The sequence below is a fragment of the Podarcis melisellensis genome (genome assembly GCF_964234715.1).
Source record: "Podarcis melisellensis genome assembly, chromosome: 2".
NCBI lineage: Eukaryota > Metazoa > Chordata > Lepidosauria > Squamata > Lacertidae > Podarcis > Podarcis melisellensis.
In genome coordinates, this window is record NC_138529.1 from 36,453,916 (window position 1) to 36,474,173 (window position 20,258).

The 20,258-nt window shown below is 43.0% G+C and overlaps 1 long non-coding RNA gene across 1 annotated transcript; it reads right to left on the reverse strand.

Annotated features, from left to right (window-relative positions):
• Nucleotides 1-16,212: 16,212 nt before the first annotated feature.
• On the reverse strand, nt 16,213-19,670 carry LOC309365515. Its single transcript, XR_014166222.1, has 2 exons — nt 19,299-19,670; nt 16,213-17,980 (listed from the first exon to the last, which is right to left on the reverse strand). It is a non-coding gene; the product is annotated as an uncharacterized lncRNA (long non-coding RNA).
• Nucleotides 19,671-20,258: the final 588 nt, after the last annotated feature.

Consider the following 20,258-nt stretch of genomic DNA (forward strand, 5'->3'; position numbering starts at 1 on the left):
CACCCCCATCGTTCTACCCGGACACTGAGGTCCAGCTCCGAGGGCCTTCTGGTGGTTCCCTCACTGCGAGAGGCCAAGTTACAGGGAACCTGGCAGAGGGCCTTCTTGGTAGTGGCGCCCTTCCTGTGGAACGCCTTCCCATCAGATGTCAAAGAGAACAACAACTATCAGACTTTTAGAAGACATCTGAAGGCAGCCCTATTTAGGGAAGCTTTTAATGTTTGATGTATTACAGTATTTAAAAACAAATTTGGAAGCCACCCAGAGTGGCTGGGGAGGCCCAGCCAGATGGGCGGGGTATAAATAATAAATTATTATTATTATTATTATTATTAGGTTCTAAAAGAGAGCCCTCCACACCTTCACTCTTGAAAGGCTTGCAGTGCAATCCTACATGTCTCCCCAGAAGTAAGCCCCACCGAGTTCAATCGGATTGCAGTATGAAGCTCCTTCACCTCAAAACCTCAGCTCCTGAGGGGCAAGAGAAACCCTCATAAAACACACACTATTTGGAAGAGCTTCTGTAGCCCAGATAGTTCCTCAAGTTCTAAGGTTCCCAGCCGGACAATGCAAATATGATGGTCAAATCCCTGCCAGATGTGCCCTGTGCCATTTGGATAAGTAAATGGTTTGGTTCAGAAGATGGTTTGGTAAAGAAAGAATGCTTGTTCCATGGTCCTTGAGGATCAGGGAAATACAAGCAAAGCAACACCATTGATTGATTGATTGATTGATTGATTAGTTAGTGACATTTAAATCCTGCTCTTCTTCTCCAAGGAGTGCCCAGTAGCTGGTTCAGTAGCAGTAGCATGGAGAGTGTCCTATCTGGATATGTGAATATCACCTACATGGATATACCATGTAGTAGTTTCCTGCCTTAATAATAATAATTTTATTATTTTTACCCCACCCATCAGACTGGATTTCCCCAGCCACTCTGGACGGCTTACAGTACATATAAAAACATAGCAATGCAAGATGACTTGGACGAGCTATTTCCCTCCGAGGGCCCTTAACCCTGTATGGTTCTCATGTGTAACAGCAAGGTATGGGGGGGGCAGAGGGGATACCTCTCCAAACCTCATGAGCCCTCCTCTAACTTTTGGCACTTCTCAACCATGCCATGGTTAGGGTTTCTTTCCAAGAATTTAGAATTCTCAAGATAACACAGATGAAAGGAAGAATCCGGGGGGCAAAGAACAAAGAGGGCAAGCAGACATGCAATCTCAGCCTCACAGGGAGGATGCAGGCAGTGCCAGGCTTGCCATGTTGATGGATATATCAGGGAGGTACTGGCTGGCAATTCACTTGCAAGAACAAGGGGCGATAGCCTGGAATTTAATAAAACCTCTGGACTCAGCATAAATCACCTCCCACCAGAGGCATGATTTAAGGGATGTTTAGACAGCCCTGACTTGTCTTTAATCACAGTGGGAGAGGCAGGTGTACTAAGATTTAATGGGCAGGGGGGAATGTGATCCTGCCTTCTCTTTGCATTCCTGAAGCCTTCTTGGCATCACATTGCAGGTGACACATTTAGAAGGCCAATGAGTACTTATAGGGATGCACTGAGCAGGCAACATATAGCTTGCAGGCTACACCAACATCCCTGTCACTTGAGTGGAGCCCATGTTATTGTTAGAAGAGTTTTAAAAAACCACAACAGCTTGTGACACGAATGTAGGAATCTGCCTTATGTTGAGTCAGGGCTTGAGGCATGGTTCAGCCACGTTGACTGAACTTGGGACCTTCTCATGCACAGCAGATGTTCTGCCACTGAACTACAGACCCTTCCCCTGCTCAATCTGCTTATGAGCTGCCTAGAGGCTTCTGCTTGCACAGGATCCTGTTTCAGACTGACCCAGGGAGGCTCTTCCCATGTTTAGGTTCTTATCATCCACGCTATAGTTTGTTTTAAATGTTTGTGCTGTTGTTGTGTTTTGAACTGTTTTGAACTGTTCCCTGTGTAAATTGCCTTGAGACAGTGGTTTCAAAGCTGATAAATTAATTGTAATACTACTACTAAATAATTATATAACATCCTTGAAGCAGCTGGCAATAGCCCTTCATTTGCTCTTTTGAGCAGAGGGCAAGTTATTGTTGGAATGTTTAAATGCACACATCTTGTGATTTATAGCATCCTCTGAAGAAGGGAATTATTACTACATGGTCATTGAGTGTATAATAACTGTAATGAGAATTATGGTCATATGGAGAAACCTGGGGTGGCATTCTTATAGGACAGTGTGGTGCATAAGTCAGCCTTTAACTAACACTGCAGGTGAAGAAAAGGAACACTTTAGGGCTGTAATAGGAATTTGTTGGATGGATCCAGAGCATATTGTTGATGCTGGAGGAATCAGAGCAAGCAGCAAAACAGCTGCAACTGTGCAAGTAATGTGTGGTCTCCTGAAAAGCAAAATGTCCTAGAGCTTCGAGTGAAACACCTGTAAAAGGAATGGGAACAAAGCAGCGTATTCACAAGCAGCTAGGCATCTCATGTCATAAGACTCCAACTATTCTTCAATTTGAAGTCAATTTGTAAAGAAAAAAAAAGGAAATTCAATAAACATTATATTGGGGGTGGGGGGTGGAGAGAGAGAAAAGGGACTCCCACTATGTCTCTGTACCATGGACAGCCCCTCTTCTCTGCTGCTTGTCCTTCATAAATCTCTCTCCCTATTTTTTTCTTTCTTTTGGGTTATTTGGTAGATTCCTTTAAAAAATGCTACAGTGCACATAGGTGAGTATGCTAGAGAGTAGTATTTTTTCCCCTCTACCCCAGGAACTGTTATCCAGATGGTAAAACTGCTGAATGTACAGCCAGATCCAGTGTGAGATTAAAACATTGTATTAAACCCTGTCTTATTTTTGTACAAGCTACACATGTTCATGATCACTTTACTGAAGGGCATGTTTCAGAAGCTAGTGCAGAGGACAGACCAAATGAAGTAAATGAATTCCAGCATAAGGGGGAGAGTGGGTTGAGAGAGTGGCTCTCCAGGGTTGCACACAGGGATCTCTTCCAACCCTACCAGGGAGATCTTCTTCCTCTTCCTCTTAGCCAAAGGCCTTCCCCATCCTTCAGTGAAGGATGCAGTCTCGCTGTATGTGAAGGTAACAACCTGCAAGTTTGACTTGAGAGAGCTGGACTTTATAAGCTTTTGGAGAGCTGTTGGGTTTTTAAAGCTGTGCACAACATATATAATGGCACTTAAAAGTTTCAAAATACCAAGGAGCCTCCACTGACATTCTTTTCAAAATGAAACCAAACCCGGGTAAGCACTGTGCTTCCAGAACTTCCAACCACCCAGAAAAGTGGGTTAAGCATGACACTATAAATACACAAGTGTGCACCTATTTTCATCTGAAAAATGATGGAAGGTAGGTATGATCTCCCCCACCCCCAGGTCCTGAGCAAAGATATAAAAATGTAGTGTAGCTCTTATAAAATGAGCAAATCTAGTTGAAACAATCCTGAGGATGGGGTCATTTTTACCTAGATACAAGTAAAGCTAATTTTACAAGAAAAGGATCGATCTCTCTCTCCTCTCCAACTTACAATTACATTAGGAAGAAAATTCCTAGGGAAACATTGCCCTCTCGTGTCCAGTATTAAGTTTGCAACACATTCGTTTCATACCGTATGTTACAATGGAAATTTTCATTTGCAAGCACTACAAAGACAATCGATATACCGTAGTTCACAAGCTAGTGCAAAATGCCACAAGCCCAGAAACTAGGGGATTTTTTTGCCCATTATAGAAGAAAACTGACTTGAGACTAATTTAGGAGATCCCATTGTGAAAAACTATTTATAATGAATTTTCAATAGTCAAACATTAATGTTAACATGACTGCACTCTAGTGAGCAAATGCTATTTTGCTTTTCCTAAAGGAACAAATTTCTTAACCATTATGAAGCCATTCCTGAGTCTAAACTTTTATATCTCATCCCTAAGCTAGAAACCTCCTTGGATAAAGCTACCCAGTTCCTACCTTCATTTTATCTGCTTGCCTCCTGCACAGCTGAAGGGATGCTCCCTTACTTCTTTTCTGGCAGGGCACATGTGCCTTTAACAGCTGCATGGCAGACAGAAATTCAACAGGTGAAACTTTTCCCACCACTCAATGGTGCTGGGGAATAAGAATACTGGGGGAATGGCCATCAAACCCAACAACAAGCATTATGAGTATTCTTCCTGAGTTGCCTTTCTTTCTATGCATATGAATGTGTTGCAGACCCCAACACTTCCACAGACCTGGAGTGTGTAAACATGAGGTAAAACATGTGTAAACATGAGGTAAAACAGGTAAGTTTTACCTCAGGATTCACATGACAGTCCTCAGAGAGAGTCTACCTCTCAGTTGCCACCCATAGAAACCTATTCTCCAGTTCGGAGGGAAAGGTAGGGTGACCTTAATGAAAACCATCCCTGACTTCCCCAACTTTAGCCAAATCCTGTCTTTGAAAAACAGTAGATAGTGGTGTCATCCCAAAAGGGGGGCCAGGCCTGCCCCACTGCAGTTCAGGCTAACTGCAAGGCACACAACACTGTAGGCTGGATTCTGTCACCTTAGGACATTATTTCCCAAAATTCTTACACTGAGGGTCCACGTGGCTCTTTCTTCTGACAGGATTTTCTTTGAGATTACATAATAACCACAAGAGGATCCCTCCCCATGTCTTTCTGTGTTCAGTTTACCTCCTTTACAGGCTGGTAATCCCACTCTGTGTCTGCGTTGAGAGCAATAAAATAATCTAACCACATCATCATCCTTTCATTTGCAAGCAGAATTTCCACAAGAAAGAATTATTCACCCTTAACAGATGTTGGCTGGAATGAGGCAATTCCAGGGCAGCTAATCATGCAGAGAAGCAGCGGGCAGCCTCTTTTCTCAAGACCTGCTTTGAAGCCACTGAACTATTTTATCCCTTATTCAATTTGTTTTTCACGGCCCAGTAGCAGTCCTCCTGCAGCCCATGGCTTGGGGATCATGGCCGTGGCAGACAAAGGGGTTAAATCTCCTTTCTCTGAAAATAAGCACTGCGGGCTCTATTATAGAAGGAATAAATGAGAGGGATGGTGCCTGAGCTGGATAAAATATGAAGCAATAACCTGCTGCTCCGGTCGGTTAAGCAGCGTCTGGGAAGCTGAGGGGACTAAATGCAGATGGCATTTACTGGCCATTTCCTTGAACTGCCCAAATATTAGAGCTATTAGACAAAACTGACACACAGAAATTCCAAGTTCAACCCCCTTTTTTAAGCTTTGGCAGAGTTAAGGAAGAGATGCTATCTAATTTAAGGAAACACCCTTCTCCTGGTTTTACTTTTTTCCCCTCCTCAACATTGGGGAGGGGGCTTTTCCCAGGTACAAGACAGGAGTAAGTGCCAGATATACTTGGAGGGGCTCCAATGCTTTTTTCTTGACTTGCTGTAGAACAATTTATGAAATACAGCCTATATCTGATGATGTCCACCCAGGCTCCACAATGTTTCCTGGGTGCATTTCTTATTGCTTGTCTAGAGATATGTGTGGCTTTATGCTATATTTGCTGTCACAATCTCTCCCATTCTCAGCCGTGCTGAAAATTCTCCTTACAGAATTCCCAGGGTTCCCTGAGGAAAGGAATTAATGATTGTAATAGCTTCCTGTAGTGTAGTAGATAATATACTATTTGTTTTCCTTACAGCCTTTCAACAATCATGCTGTGTATTCTTTCCTTGGTTACAGGCGTAAAGCTTCTTTACCTGTTTCTCTAGGCCAACCAGATTCACCGAAAATTGTCAAGCTTTTCAAAATCCACCTGTTCGCTCCCCTTCAATTTATCCTCTCTCAACAAAACATTCTTTCAACTTTTGCTCATATTATGAACCAGTTCCTGGTTGTCCAACATATATAGCATCCTGCACCCACTGAGTAACACTTTACACAAACTGCTGAGAGGTTTTGATGATTAAGTGTTGCTTGCCTGTTAAGCAAGCAAACAAACGATCCATTGACTATCACTGAATAGGTCTGATAGCTGGGAGGGCTTGGGCTACTAGCTGAGCACTGCATCACTGCAAGGCCTGAGCTTCAGCCAAGACTCATCATTGCTATTGCAATGATATTTAGAAATAACAACTATAAGCGAAGTAGAAATGCAAGACACCTCACCATAGTGGGGAAAATCATGACCAGTGACTGTCAAGGAGCCATGTCAACCACAGGGCAGGCACACACCTGGCAGGCACAAAATTCAATTAGCTCTTTATTAACAGCACTCTGGTTTGCCTTTGACGTTGATGAAGCTGACCACAAGCTCCATCATTCCCCCCACTAGCCTTTCACTCTGGATCCATCCTAAGCAGATGAAGGCTGTGTCAAGGGGGCAAGAGCCTCTTCTTGGCCTGTTGCTCAGGACTCTCCTCAATCAAGGTGTCAGAGGTGAGCCAGCAGGTCTGCGAATGTCCTCCTGCTCCATAGCAGGGCCAATCTCTGACTCCTCTCCATCTGAGTCTGTGTTCACACTGCAACTCTCAGCCTCTAACCCTGTCCTGGAAGATCCTCCTTTTTCCTGATACCTCTTGATTGCTTCTAGTACCTCCCAGCTCATCAAACTGCCCCTCAGTGTCCCACCACTAGGATCTGGGACCTAAGTCATCTTCTGTGCCTTCTTTGGCGGGCTTTTGGGTGGGGGGCTCCTACCACTCTTCCTCATCAGGTTAGTCCCTGACAGTGACTGACCTGTGTGTCTGCTCAGTGTGCTGTCCAGGTGCTAAATACTGAGGGACATTTTCTTTTTATATATAATATTTTATTAGTTTTTTAACATACCATTTTCAACCGTGATTAAATATACTTTTACATCTTATTCAATTTTTTTTTACTTCCATCAGTCCTGTCTGAAAATTTTCCAATCTAATCTCTTAGTATGCATTTCTTATTTTCCCTATTACATTTCAAACTCATAACCAATATCTCTATTTTTTCTACTTTGTAACACTTTGTATATTTCTTCTTACAAAACTTCTTGTAGTCCTACTAGCGTAATTTGTTGTTCCTCAAATAATTCATATACTTCTTCCAATCTTCTGTAAATCTCTGGTCCCACAGGTTTTGAATCCTTCCTGTCATTTTGTCCAATTCTGCATAGTCCAGTCCATTAATTTCATCTGCCATTCTTCTTTCTTACTGAGGAACATTTTCAAGGCCCTTGTGCCTCTCCCTTTTATGCTTCTCCTCTCATCTTCAGAGGAGAACTTCCCTGGGCTAAGCTCCAAGTTCCGGCATGTCCTCTCCTGACATATTGTTGTTTTCTGAAGTGGCAACATGAGTAGGTCCTTGCATCAGATTGGCCACGAGGCTTCCATAGCACACCAAATTTAGTGGCTGTGGAGCCAATTCTGTAGCTCACAGGTGGGAGACCCGCAGCAATCCAGATATTGTTGGACTACAACTGGCACCTGCCATAGCCAGCATGGCCAATGGTTAGGGCTGATGGGAATTGGTGGTCCAGCAGCTTCTGGAGAGCCACAGGTTCCCCATCCCTGCTGTGGCTTCTCCACTGATGCTGTTGTCAGAGAGATTTCAAAGCAGAGCTGGGGACTTCTGTAGAGAGATTTCATTAAAGGTCTTAAAGCTGTGCTGTGACATGCAGCCCTCAGAAAGGGAATAAACCAGATGGAAGGTTCACACACATAAAACCCAAGTTCTCTAGTATGTATCCCATTTAGATTTAATCAGCTCATTACTGGATATTAAATAGCATTTGAAAATGAAACACATATTTAATACATAGGGATTTAAGTATTTGTGACTAGTTTTTAATCCTTAATAAATAGATGTAGAAATAATCAGCTATTAAATGAACATACAGGAATTGGTTGATTAACTCTTAATTATAAGGGCAAGTCTTCTTCAATGTATTTATTATAACGCCTCTTTCAGTATTGGCTAATTATGCCACATTTGATTATAGAAGAGGGAAAACCTTATTTATTACAGATTTTTCAGTTCAGTAAATGATGAGTATCTACAGCTAGCTCAATTGTTAAAGCCTTAATAAATGTTTTAATTAATTATTTCATTAAATAAAAGTCTCCTCCAATCTCATGGAGGAAGATTTTTTTTTAATTTTTTATTTGCAAAGGCATTAAAGGAGATTAAGCCATCTCATGCTGTTTCATAGCTTTTGCCAATCTTCCATCAACCCCGGACTTCTAGGGGATTTGAGTTAATAAGAAGTAATTTGTTCTTGTTTTTTTGATTGGCAAGTAAAATTTTCATAACAAAGTATGATTTGTTTGAGAAATGCATTACCTTGTGGTTCTGTTCTGCAATAAAGCAGACATTTGATTTGCAAAAGGGAGGGAGGATGATCCCTAATATCCCATCCTTCGCCCTTTCCCTTTCCTCTTGTCCCTGTCTCCATGGCTAAATCCTGAGTTTTGACCTTAAGGGTCTCCATGGATGAAGTACACTGAGGGTATAATCTATACTTCTTTGGAAGGTATCCCAGGGTCCATAAAATATATTGGATCTACTCATCTGTTGTCAGAGACAAAGCTCTGGATACCTATGTTTAGGGCTGGGCAATTAGCTTTGGGACCCTGAGAAAGTCTTATTTTTCAAATATAGCCTCTAGTCCTCATGCCCGTGGAGACCCAGGGTCATGGTTCCTACCTTGGGGATTAGAAATTCACACAAAAGGATATGTATTAAATTTAAAATCCTGTTTCTTCACAACCCACATTATACTGATTTAGTTCATCATATTAAGTTGCAACCAAAACTTTACAAAAAGAAAGACCTAAGTGGAGGGAATGGACAGTAGCTTAGTGCCAGGGCATCTGCTTGGCATGCAGTAGGTCCCGGGTTCAATTCTTCACATCTCCAGGTAATGTTTTGAATGTCTTCTTCCTGAAACCTGGGTGAGCTGCTGCCAGTCAGTGCAGGCAATACTGTGCTAGACGGGCCAGTCTAACTTGGTATAAAGCAGCAGTTTCCTGTGTTCCTAAATAAAGCATATTGCAATGTACATTGCAATGTACATCTAGCAACTTAACTTTCGTTTGACAGCTTTTCTTTCTTGCCTGCATTTTGGTTAGTTGAGCTGTTGACACGTATGCATTTCATTTTATGTTTCCTCTTTAATTTGTTGCAGAGTGCTACCATTAACTTCACATGTTGTAGCTGGCAACAATTGTGTCCGTGTGAAATGACAGCAAACTTGGTTTGTTACCGTGTTACTTTGTAACGTAGGTTGCTTTTCTTTGCTAAGAGTTTAAGGTACAGTTATTTATAGTTGAGTACAGTGGCACCTCGGGTTACATATGCTTCAGGTTACATTTGCTTCAGGTTACAGACTCCGCTAACGCTGAAATAGTACCTCGGGTTAAGAACTTTGCTTCAGGATGAGAACAGAAATCGTGCAGCGGTGGCGCGGCAGAAGGAGCAGGCCCCATTAGCTAAAGTGGTGCTTCAGGTTAAGAACAGTTTCAGATTAAGAACGGACCTCCAGAACAAATTAAGTACTTAACCCGAGGTACCACTGTACATGAAACTTAGCCTGTATTTATTGCAATGCAATACAATGCAGGTTTCAAACCAACAGGTTTTCGTTTAATGCATTTCCATGTGTGGATGGTTGTTGTCTGTGAATTTGCTGCATTTTAAAAGTCAGCAAATGTTGGCAGATATTAGACCAGGAAAGTTTCGCATTTGAAATTTTCACAAGTTGGGGTTAACAAAGGGTAAGGTCCATTCCACTCTTTATGGTTTGCTGCAGAAAATATACCGTAAATGGCATGCTGGTGTTTTGAGCAGCAAATACATAACACTTGAACATTAAGTCCCTGTTTACATGCATCCATCTTTAACTACCACCATACAAATGATTGGGGAACCTGGATTAATGAAGTTGCCTAGATGTCTGCACATGGACATTTAAAAATGTGTATATAGCCCACAACTTGCTTGTTTCAATGATCGCCCATGTTTCCATGCAAATTAAGATGTGAAGACCTGACAAAAATGTGTGTGCAATGTCTAAAGGGGATTACAGTTAGGCTTAGGCCAAAACAACTTAGTTAAATTCACTTTGGTGAGAGCACACATAGCTTCCTTTCCTGTCAAGAGTTTTAATTAATATTCAGTCCACCCACACAAGACTCTGCTCACATTGTATTGAATGACCCAAGACGATAGTTGTGGTAAGTGATCTGCAGCGGCCTTTCTGATAAAATGCCACATTTCAAAGAAGACAAAATGTCACATAACCACAGCTCTGCTATCAACACCACAAATGACTCTTTAGGCTTTAAAACACACAAAAACAAAGAGCTATGCACATAGCAGAACACTTGCTATGCCAGCACACTAGTTCTAACTGCAACTAACCAAATTAGCAGGACATAGACAAGGGAATTTGTCTCCAACTTTTGGTGATGAAATTCATATTACCTTTTAATGTGGAGGTTCCTATTTGGCCATTGTAGCTACTTGCTGTCAATGACCACTCTTTGGAAGGACCCCTGCATTTATTTTGAACGTGTTTGAGCTCTATTTTAATTGCCACAGGCTGTACAGTGGTACCTCAGGTTACATACGCTTCAGGTTACAGACTCCGCTAACCCAGAAATAGTACCTCGGGTTAAGAACTATGCTTCTGGATGAAAACAGAAATTGCGTGGCGGTGGCACGGCAGCAGTGGGAGGCCCCATTAGCTAAAGTGGTGTCTCAGGTTAAGAACAGTTTCAGGTTAAGAACAGACCTCCGGAACGAATTAAGTATGTAACCAGAGGTACCACTGTACTTTTTGCATTCCTCTGCTGTTTAACTCCAGCTTCTTACACATGTGAAAGCTTATGCTGTAATACAGGCATAGGGAATCTCTGGCCCACAGACCAAATTAGGGCTGCCAGACTCCTAATTTGCGCCACAAAGCCATTCTCCTCCAGCCACACCCACCGGTCAGTCACCTGACAGCTCTTGATTTCACATGTGGGTCAGGTGAAGAGGAGGAGGAGTTTGGATTTGATATCCCGCTTTATCCTACCCGAAGGAGTCACAAAGCGGCTAACATTCTCCTTTCCCTTCCTCCCCCACAACAAACACTCTGTGACTGAGTGAGGCTGAAAGCCTTCAAAAAAGTGTGACTAGCCCAAGGTCACCCAGCAGCTGCATGTGGAGGAGTGGAGACATGAACCTGGTTCACTAGATTACGAGTCTACCACTCTTAACCACTACACCACACTGTGAAGGGATGTCTGTGAAGGGATGATTGGGAACCTTCTGGGACTGAGACCTTAAATGAGTGCCTGGGTGTATCAGAAGTGTGGCTTGCATTCAGTTCTAAATTCAAACATAGTCCACTGCAGACTGCACTGGAAAAGAAACGATCAGGACCCACCATATTATGCCTGCACATAATATGGTCCATCCTAGGTGCTCCAGACAAGCTGTTCATTAATGAAAATTCATCCTGATTAGATGGCACTGTCTATAATGGGCATTCATTCTGAGCGGGGAGGTTAGATGATGTTGTGTCAAAGCAAGTGTCCTACCACACTTTCCAGGGTGCTTTTATTATCCCAAAATAAGTTCTTTAGAGGAAGTGAGTCAGCTGAACAAGACCTTCCCAATCAACTATAATTGCATGATCTGAATCTGCCAGTATGTGGTTGAATCCCACCAGAAAACAGAGACAGTATGGAAACACCTTTAGTTAAGCATCAAATGGGAAGTTGTTCTTCAACGAGAGAGGAATGGTTGCAACACCTTGTGAGATGCACCTTTCTACATCATTAACTGACTTTCAGGAGGAAACCTTCGCGTCCCTTTGAACTCTACAATTCTATGATTTTATAAAGGGTGAGATAGAAAGGTTATTTATTGATTGGCTAAAAGTTTTCCCTTATAAGCAGCATGACGCAGCAGTCTGGTGTTGGAGTTCAGAGATTGGTGTGTGGAGTTTGAATTGTGTCTGTATATAGAAGTAACTTGTACAAAGCTGCGCTATACTCTGTTTATTATAAAAGCAAATACAAATCAAGTTACCGTTCAGCAAGTTATGTTCCTGAGTCGTCCTGGCTACACTGACTAAGCAGCATGGTAGCAGAGAGTTTTGGTTGAGATCCATCAACAGTTACAACTCTGTGGCTTTGATTAGACAACTTAAACAGTATTACCCTAGGTGTATCAATGCAGAAACAAGTACAGTCATACCTCGGGTTAAAGTAGCTTCGGGATGAATATTTCTGGGTTGCGCTCTGTGGCGACCCGGAAGTAACAGAGAGCATTACTTCCGGGTTTCACCACTCGTACATGCGCAGTTGCTCAAAAAGACATCACGCGCATGTGCGGAAGCGAGGGAACGTGACCCACACATGCGCAGACGCACAGTCACATGTTACATTCACTTCAGGATGCGAACAGGGCTCTGGAACAGACCCCTTTGGCATCCAGAGGTACCACTGTACATCAGAGAGAGCATTCCTTGTCTCAAGCATCTCTTTCCAGCTGCCAGCTCACTGTTTGGATCCTACCACTTGAGGGAAGAAGTGAGCACACACACCAGCCCCTCTGCTTTTTAGCACTGACTCATCCCTGCAAGAAAGTCTGAGCTGAAATGAATATTTATATGCATTTCCCTCTTGTGAGTTAGTGAGCTGGTAAGCCTGAGCTTTGCTTTGCAGAATATTGGCAGGTAAACTGAGCTTTAAAAATAACTCATTGAAGGGCCTCTGCAGCAAACAGCCCAGCCCTTTCTCTCCTACCACAAAGACCACCATCATGAGACCACGGAAAAGGTGTGCCTATAGCCAGCTAGAAAAGCACAAAGAGTGCCTGAGAGGATCAGCAGCAACAATCATAGTTTGCTTTCAAATACTTTTTATAAAAGGAAACAAACATGCAGCTTGTGTTGAGAGCATTCTTTGTAGGAAATCTTTTCCCATAACTGATACTGTACTGGATTTCCTCAGAGCCATGGCAACATGTATTTTTCATTCTCTCTGACATACTATTCATTCAAAGCACATCCCCCCCACTCAAAGAATTCTGAGCACTGTAGTTTGTTAAGAGTTGCTGGGAATTGTAACTCTGTGAGGAGTACAGTGCCCAAAATTCTTTGAGGGAAAGAATGTGTTTTAAAGGTGTAGTATGTACACACAACCTACGGTATGTCTTATCTCCAAACCATGAACAATTGTTCAATCCCCAAAGCATTTCTTTGGTTACTGTGGTTAACAACTTCTCTCTATTGACTAAACTTTCAGGATGTCATTTTTTTTAAAATTTAGGTTACTGATTTGATTGTGCAGAGTGTTTTGACTCAACAGCAGAGAAAAACCTTGAGAAAATGTTTGCCAAGACATCTTTGAGAGTTACAGATTTCTCTTCACTGTTATTTCCAAAGTCCTACCTAGGGCACTGCATATAATACAGCCCTTCTCAACTGATTCAACATCACATCTTTTAAATTCTCTGTTTCACGAGGCTACCCAATCTGAATCCAATAGCCATAGTGCTTTACTGTCCCCCACAGAGTTGGTTGTGGATATGTGGGGACTGCAAACCAGTCTTGCTTTGTAGCACTTTCTTCCCACACAACAACATCGGAGCACCCCTGCTAGATCCTGCCAAACTCCACCTAGTCTACCATGCTTTTCCCCACAGCAGTCAGCTAGATTCTTGTTGGAGGCTCACAAGCAAGGCTTCTGGGCAGTAGCCCTTTCTTGCAGTTGCTTTCCAGCATTTGGTGTTTCTGTCTTTGAAGGTTCCTTATATCCACAGTGTCTGAGAGCCATACATCCTAGATCGCCAATGTGATGCCCTCCAAATGTTGTTGGGTCCCAGGTCACATCAGGTCCAGTTAGCATAGCCAATAGTCAGGGATGATGGGAACTGGAGCCCAACAACATATATAGAGGGCACTACAGTGGCTACACCCTGTCAGAGAAATCCTACCATACATTTAAAGCATATTTAAAGCACATGGCTTCCACCAAAGGATCTTGGGGACTGAAGTTTTTTAAGGGCAACTGGAACTCACCGGAACTCAGTTCCAGCACCTCTCAAATGGGCACCATTGCCAGTATAAAAGAACAAGAGAGGTATTCATGGTGAGTTCTAGCACCCCCTTTTCTAGAAAAATAGCACTGTTAAGGGTGCTTTGAATCATAGCTCTGTCCGGCGTAAACTACACTTCCCAGAATTCTTTGGGGGAAGTCATGTGCTTTAAATGTATGGTGTGGATATCACTTAAGCTAATGGCCATCACCACCTCTTCTAAAAGTGTGTTGTGCAGATGCTAGTGCTAACAATTGTCCTATATCCTACATGACAGATACAGTGAACTATTAATCTATGAATATTAAAGGGTAATGTAGAATTGTGCAGTGACATCTGGAGCCAGAGAAGCTTAGAATTATAGAATTTTATAGAATTGTAGAGTTGGAAGGGACCATGAAGGTCATTTACTGGAAAAATGTTGCTATGGTATTATCTAATCTAATGTCTTGTTTTAAAGCTATGTTATGTTGGGCTGTTGCTTTTTTATCTTTGTGATTTTCCTTGGCATCTTGACCATGAACTATGTAAAACTTTTCTGTAGCAGGGATGCAATAAAACCAGATCATAACACCACACTAAGTGAGCATTAGGGTTTGGGTTTTTTTTTACAAGCACATTAAAACAGCAGCCTAGGGGTTGTTTTGAAGCACATGTTTAGAAGGCCTGGGTGAACAAAAAGGTATTCACTTAATGCCTGAAATATGCATGTGAGATGTACACTGTTAATTCTTTCTGCTTCCAGGGATATGAATCCACATCTGGCCACCAAACGATTCACACAAATTCAGGGGTAACATCAGAGGCCGAGTTACAGATAGGTAGCCGTGTTGGTCTGCCATAGTCAAAACAAAAAAAATTCCTTCCAGTAGCACCTTAAAGACCAACTAAGTTAGTTCTTGGTACGAGCTTTCGTGTGCATGCACACTTCTTCAGATATCTGGCCACATGAAGGTGTCCCTGCTATCTTAGGAGAGGCAGATGGCCTTTTCATTGGTGGCACCACAAATGCAGAATGCTCTCCCTTTATCTGCCGCTTACGTTATGCACTTAACTGTCGCAGGTGACAACCTTTTTATTTTCCTGAGCTTTTCAGGTGTCATTTCAATCCTGCTAACTGCTTTTTAAATTGTGCAGCTTTTGTTCAAATTTACAGTGCTTTTTTTTTGGCGAATTGTTCCAGGAATGTTACTGATGGATGCTACAGAAATACTTTAAATAAATAAGCAATGAGTCACCACACTCTTCACAATCTAGAAACTGAAATGGATTTTTAAAGTATATACTCAGCCGGCCAAATATCACACTGGACTCAGCTAGACTGGTAAAGAAAAAGTGATTTATATGTGTTGTAAGTGTGATATAACTTTGTGCCACCAAATGACAACGTGGAGTCCCATTTTTCTCTACCTGTTTTCCCTGTTTAAATTTACAACAGCTTTAAACTGAAACGCTTCTTTGATGTGTCTAGATCCAGCTGCTGATCATTATTTTTCTAAACTATCTTACAGTCCAGGTGTCAAAACAACCTTATAAATGTCTCTCAACCACACTGCAGCTGCCCCTCACCAGTGCATTTCCTGAGCAAAAAGAGTGTGCTATAGACAGGAGCATTTGCAAGAAAGTGGGGTCTGTGGTCTTCTCAGTGGCTCTGAACCCAGGAAGCTTGTTTTGCTCAGTGTTGCTCAAGCCTGTCATTAGAGTGCACAGCACCTTGCTAGGCTGTTTGCTCACCAAAAGAGGTGCCACACATAAGGCTCCCATTCTGTGTGCCAACCCCTTCACTTTACAGAACTTCTAGTGTTCCTAAGATCTGTGAGCTCCAGCACCAGCCCAGGACGTTTTGCCACCTGAGGTCAAATGCCCTGCCTCCTGTGCCGCTGCTGCTTCTTCCACCATCACCAGGCAGCCTCCAGCACTGCAAAGGAACAGGCAGGACAGGCCTGACCCACAGTGATCCTTTCAGCTGCTGATGCAAAAAAAGTCTCCTTTTTCCCCCTCCCCAATTGCTGCTGCATCTATGCTCCCCTTGTTGACACAGGGGAGGGGAACAAAGAGTTGGCAGGCAATGCAAGCAGGGCAATGCAAGCCCCTTGTAAGTATTATAAAATACTATGATTTATTTGTTTACCATTTTAAAAAAGATAAATCATTTTCCTTTCCCCATAAATGCATTTATTTAGTTATGAAAAGACTGATGACTTCACCCATTACACCAAAACTTGTTCCTACAAATCTTACATTATCCCAGTGTTTGAATAATGGTCGTCATGTATGGGCAGAAACTTTCATCAGTCCATACATTTCCGTGCTTGCCCAGCTATGTCGCTCGTGCCCCCCCCCCCCAGTAAACAGTTCTGCAAGCTTTTCAAGAATCACTGTCGCTCATTCATTTAACTGGCATTCCAGTTACCATAGTATTTGCCGGAAAACAGACATGGAGAAAAAAGTACAGGGTATAATACATCATCTAATCATAAACCAGATAACCAATAGGCTCTCCAGGTCAAAGTATGATAACAACAGAATTCCAAGGCATGTGTGGAACCTCAGGTGACATCTGTGAGTGGGTTGCAAGAAAGTATACATAAACAAACTCCTAGGATGACTAGTCGCAGAAGGAGGAGTAGAGAAACCCATGAATATCATGGCAGCTGGAAGACATTAGGAGGAGAAATCTCATCGGCTGGTAAGAACATTTGTTGTACCACCACATATATTCGTGTCTTTCTAGGATGTATGGTAACATTAGGAAATGTCATTGTTGGAATGTAAACCAAAATTGTGCAAGGAGGATATCCTGTGGTGAGAGATGCCTCAAAAAATACCTTTTGATGGAGATTGATTGAAATGTTTATAGCACATTCTTGATTGAAATATTTATCGCTCATTCTGGCAACAGAGGTCTGAAGAAAGGACCATTGCTTTGTGTGCAGAAGGTCGGAGGTATAATCCCTGGCATCTCCAGGTAGGTCTGTAAGAGACTGCTATCTGAAAACCAGGAAAGACACTACCAGACATAGACAATTTTGAACTAGATGGACCAATGGTCTGACTCAGTAAAAGGTGGCTTCCTAAATTCCTATAGACTCATAAACTTAGAAGTCTTGCTAAGCCCACTTTTTATCGGGAGTCAAATACACAGTATCAAACCCTGGGAAAATATGTTCTAGGAAACAAAAAATCACAAAGTCAAAAAACCTATGCAAATGTCTAAAAATACAAAATTATTGCTTCTTACTATACATTATAAGGCTGACATAATGCTGCAACTCCATCATGACTACAGAACAGCAAGCAAGAAAAAACACACCCAAGCAGTGTGGGGGGCAACCCGCCCATGTGAGCTGTTTAAAGGAGAGTGGGAGGTTTTGCAGACCACACTCTGAAGTGTGTGCATCAATCCTTAAAAAGAGGGTTTGGAAGACCTGTGAAGACAGGGATTGGGATGAGCTGTGAGAGATTAGGCAAGGGGATGGGTGGTGTGTAAAGTGAAGGAGTTGTTCGGGTGTAAACTGAGAAGCGGGGTTGGCCTGGTGTCGGGACAGGGGGAGTGGCAAAGGGGTTAGTAGGTAAGCAGGGTGGGTGGCATTCTTGCTAAAAAGTTTAAGTTTAAAGCATTATTTAAATGCCTTTTTCCATACAGCGACTTGAGCTTCCTTCAATTAAAGTGGTTATAATAACAATACTTGATCTTGATTCTTAGCAGATTCAAGCTTTGTTATTCACTGTTTGCAGTAAATATTGCAGCAGTGGATTTTGCTGGGTCTGAGAATGACGGGATTATTCCATCTGGCAAGAGATCACTTCTAATTATTATACACATTATTCATAGTGTTGCGCCTCAGGCTGCACGTCATGTCTTCATAGACCATATTTTGTGTTTCTGCTGCCTTTCCTTTGTTGCAGCGTTTCTTGATCTGTTAAAGGGGGAGAAAGCAGGCAGCAATTAATAAGCATTGCTCACAAGGATCCATCCCAAAGGGCTGGAGTCAATATTGATAAGGGGAGGGATGGGTAGGCATGTGTTGATCTGATACCCAGTGTGTTGGGGAAAAATAGGGTATAGAAAAAGAGAGCTTTGGCCTCTTCTATACCCAAGCAGTGATACAGATTTCTACTATAGCAGCTTGAAGACATCTGTGCCAGTCTGGAGAAACTGACAAAGACTTTGAAACAATAGCACTAGGCAACTCACACCTAAAAGGTAAAAGTAAAGGTAAAGGGACCCCTGACCGTCAGGTCCAGTCGCGGACGACTCTGGAGTTGTGGCGCTCATCTTGCTTTACTGGCTGAGGGAGCCGGCGTACAGCTTCCGGGTCATGTGGCCAGCATGACTAAGCCACTTCTGGCGAACCAGAACAGCTGAAAGTATTTTGCTGCAATTGTAATGGAAGCAAAATTTATCACAGGATTGTGATACATTAGCACTTGGAAGCAGGGGCAGCAGGTGTTGCTCCCTAGCTCACTGGGAGGCCAAACAATTTGCATGCAGAAGGTCCTTGGTCCTATTCCCAGCATCTCCAGGTAGGTTTGGAAAGGACCACCATCTGAAACCCCGGAGATCTGCTGCCAGCTAGTGTAGGCAAAACTGAACTAGATGGACCAATGGTCTGACTCAGTATAAGGCAGAATGTCTTTGAGGGGGAAACTCAAGAACGCAACAATTTAGGATGAACGTTATCTATGTGTTCAGAGATACAGGGCTTCTCCACACTTCCTCTTGTCCTGCTGCCTTACTCTGGGGAAAACCGTGCTAGGAACAAACAGTAATTCAGTAATTGTGGATGGCATCAATTCTGTGGGGAGAAAAGCTATCATGAGAGCACCTATCTTTTAGGTATTACTGGTATTACTCCGCTTTAATTATTGCAGAGGAAAAACCATTAGTGTGCTTTTCTATTCTGTTAAATTGGGATAATTCTGCATACTCAGTCTGTCAACATGCTTTGATGTAGTTTTGAATCTTCAGTCTGTTTCTTTTCTCTTCAGCACTGAGATTGCATGAGCCCATATTCAGTCCTGAAATAACTATGATACTGAGTCCAAGAGACCATCTCATTCATACAGACCCATGAAGAAGCACATTATTATGCCAACAATTTAGCAATTATGGGGAAGGGGAGAGAGATTCTGATGCCATATACTTGGGAATATTTCCTCAGTGAGGTGCAAATCTTTTAGGAGGAAGACTGATGGAACTCAGCTAACATAAAGGAAAGTGTTAGTCATACTCACATCTATATGAGATAGGATAAAATATCCCAGTCCAACAAGCAAGAGCAGTGACATGAAGATAAGGATATATGGCACCCAGAGAAATGAAGGACACTCGGTTAGCTTCATAGCTGAGATAGAAAGAGAGGAACATGTTTTGTTACTTTCCACACAAGCCTACGGTGAAGAAGAGCAAATCAGGAACCGAATTGCTATGCTGGGGTTGTGGATGCAAGTTTTGCCATTTACAAGTCTTTCTCTAAACATGCCCTAAGATATAAATGTCTATCATGAATAGAAGAATTAATGTTTGCTTAATTAACATTATCTGTACTGTCCTTAAAGAGTTAAGGGCATTGTCCAGAAGAGGGAGACTCCCTGAATTCTGCCTCATCTCTGTCTCCTGGCCCCCCTCCTCCCCTGCCTCTAAGTCTGGACTGCCTTCTGCCACAGCCAGTGGTGTAGCATGGGTTGTCAGCACCCGGGGCAAGGCAAGTAATTTGTGCCCCCTAACCCATGGATTTGCGCCCCCTAACCCTAACCCCCAGATGTTGTGCCCGGTCCGGCCGGCCCCCCTGCACCCCCCACGCTACGCCACTGGCCACAGCCTCTTCCTGCTCACTAAACCTTGTTGCTTCTTCAGCTTCTGACACCTCCTTCTCTCAGCCTGCTCCCACTTCTCCCTCTGACCACTCATCGTCCATCCTGTCCCCCCACCAATCCCCTGGCTCTGAGCCTTCTTCCACTGAGGGTTCCCTTGGGGATTCCCCAGTTGGTGCCTCCCAGCGTAGCATGGGGGGTGCAGGGGGGCTGGCTGCACCGGGCGCAACATCTGGAGGTTAGGGTTAGGGGGCGCAAATCCGCGGGTTTGGGGGGGGCACAAATCCACGGTTTAGGGGGCGCAAATTACTTGCCTTGCCCCGGGTGCTGACAACCCATGCTGCGCCACTGCCTCCTAGCACTCTTCTGCATCCAGGCAAT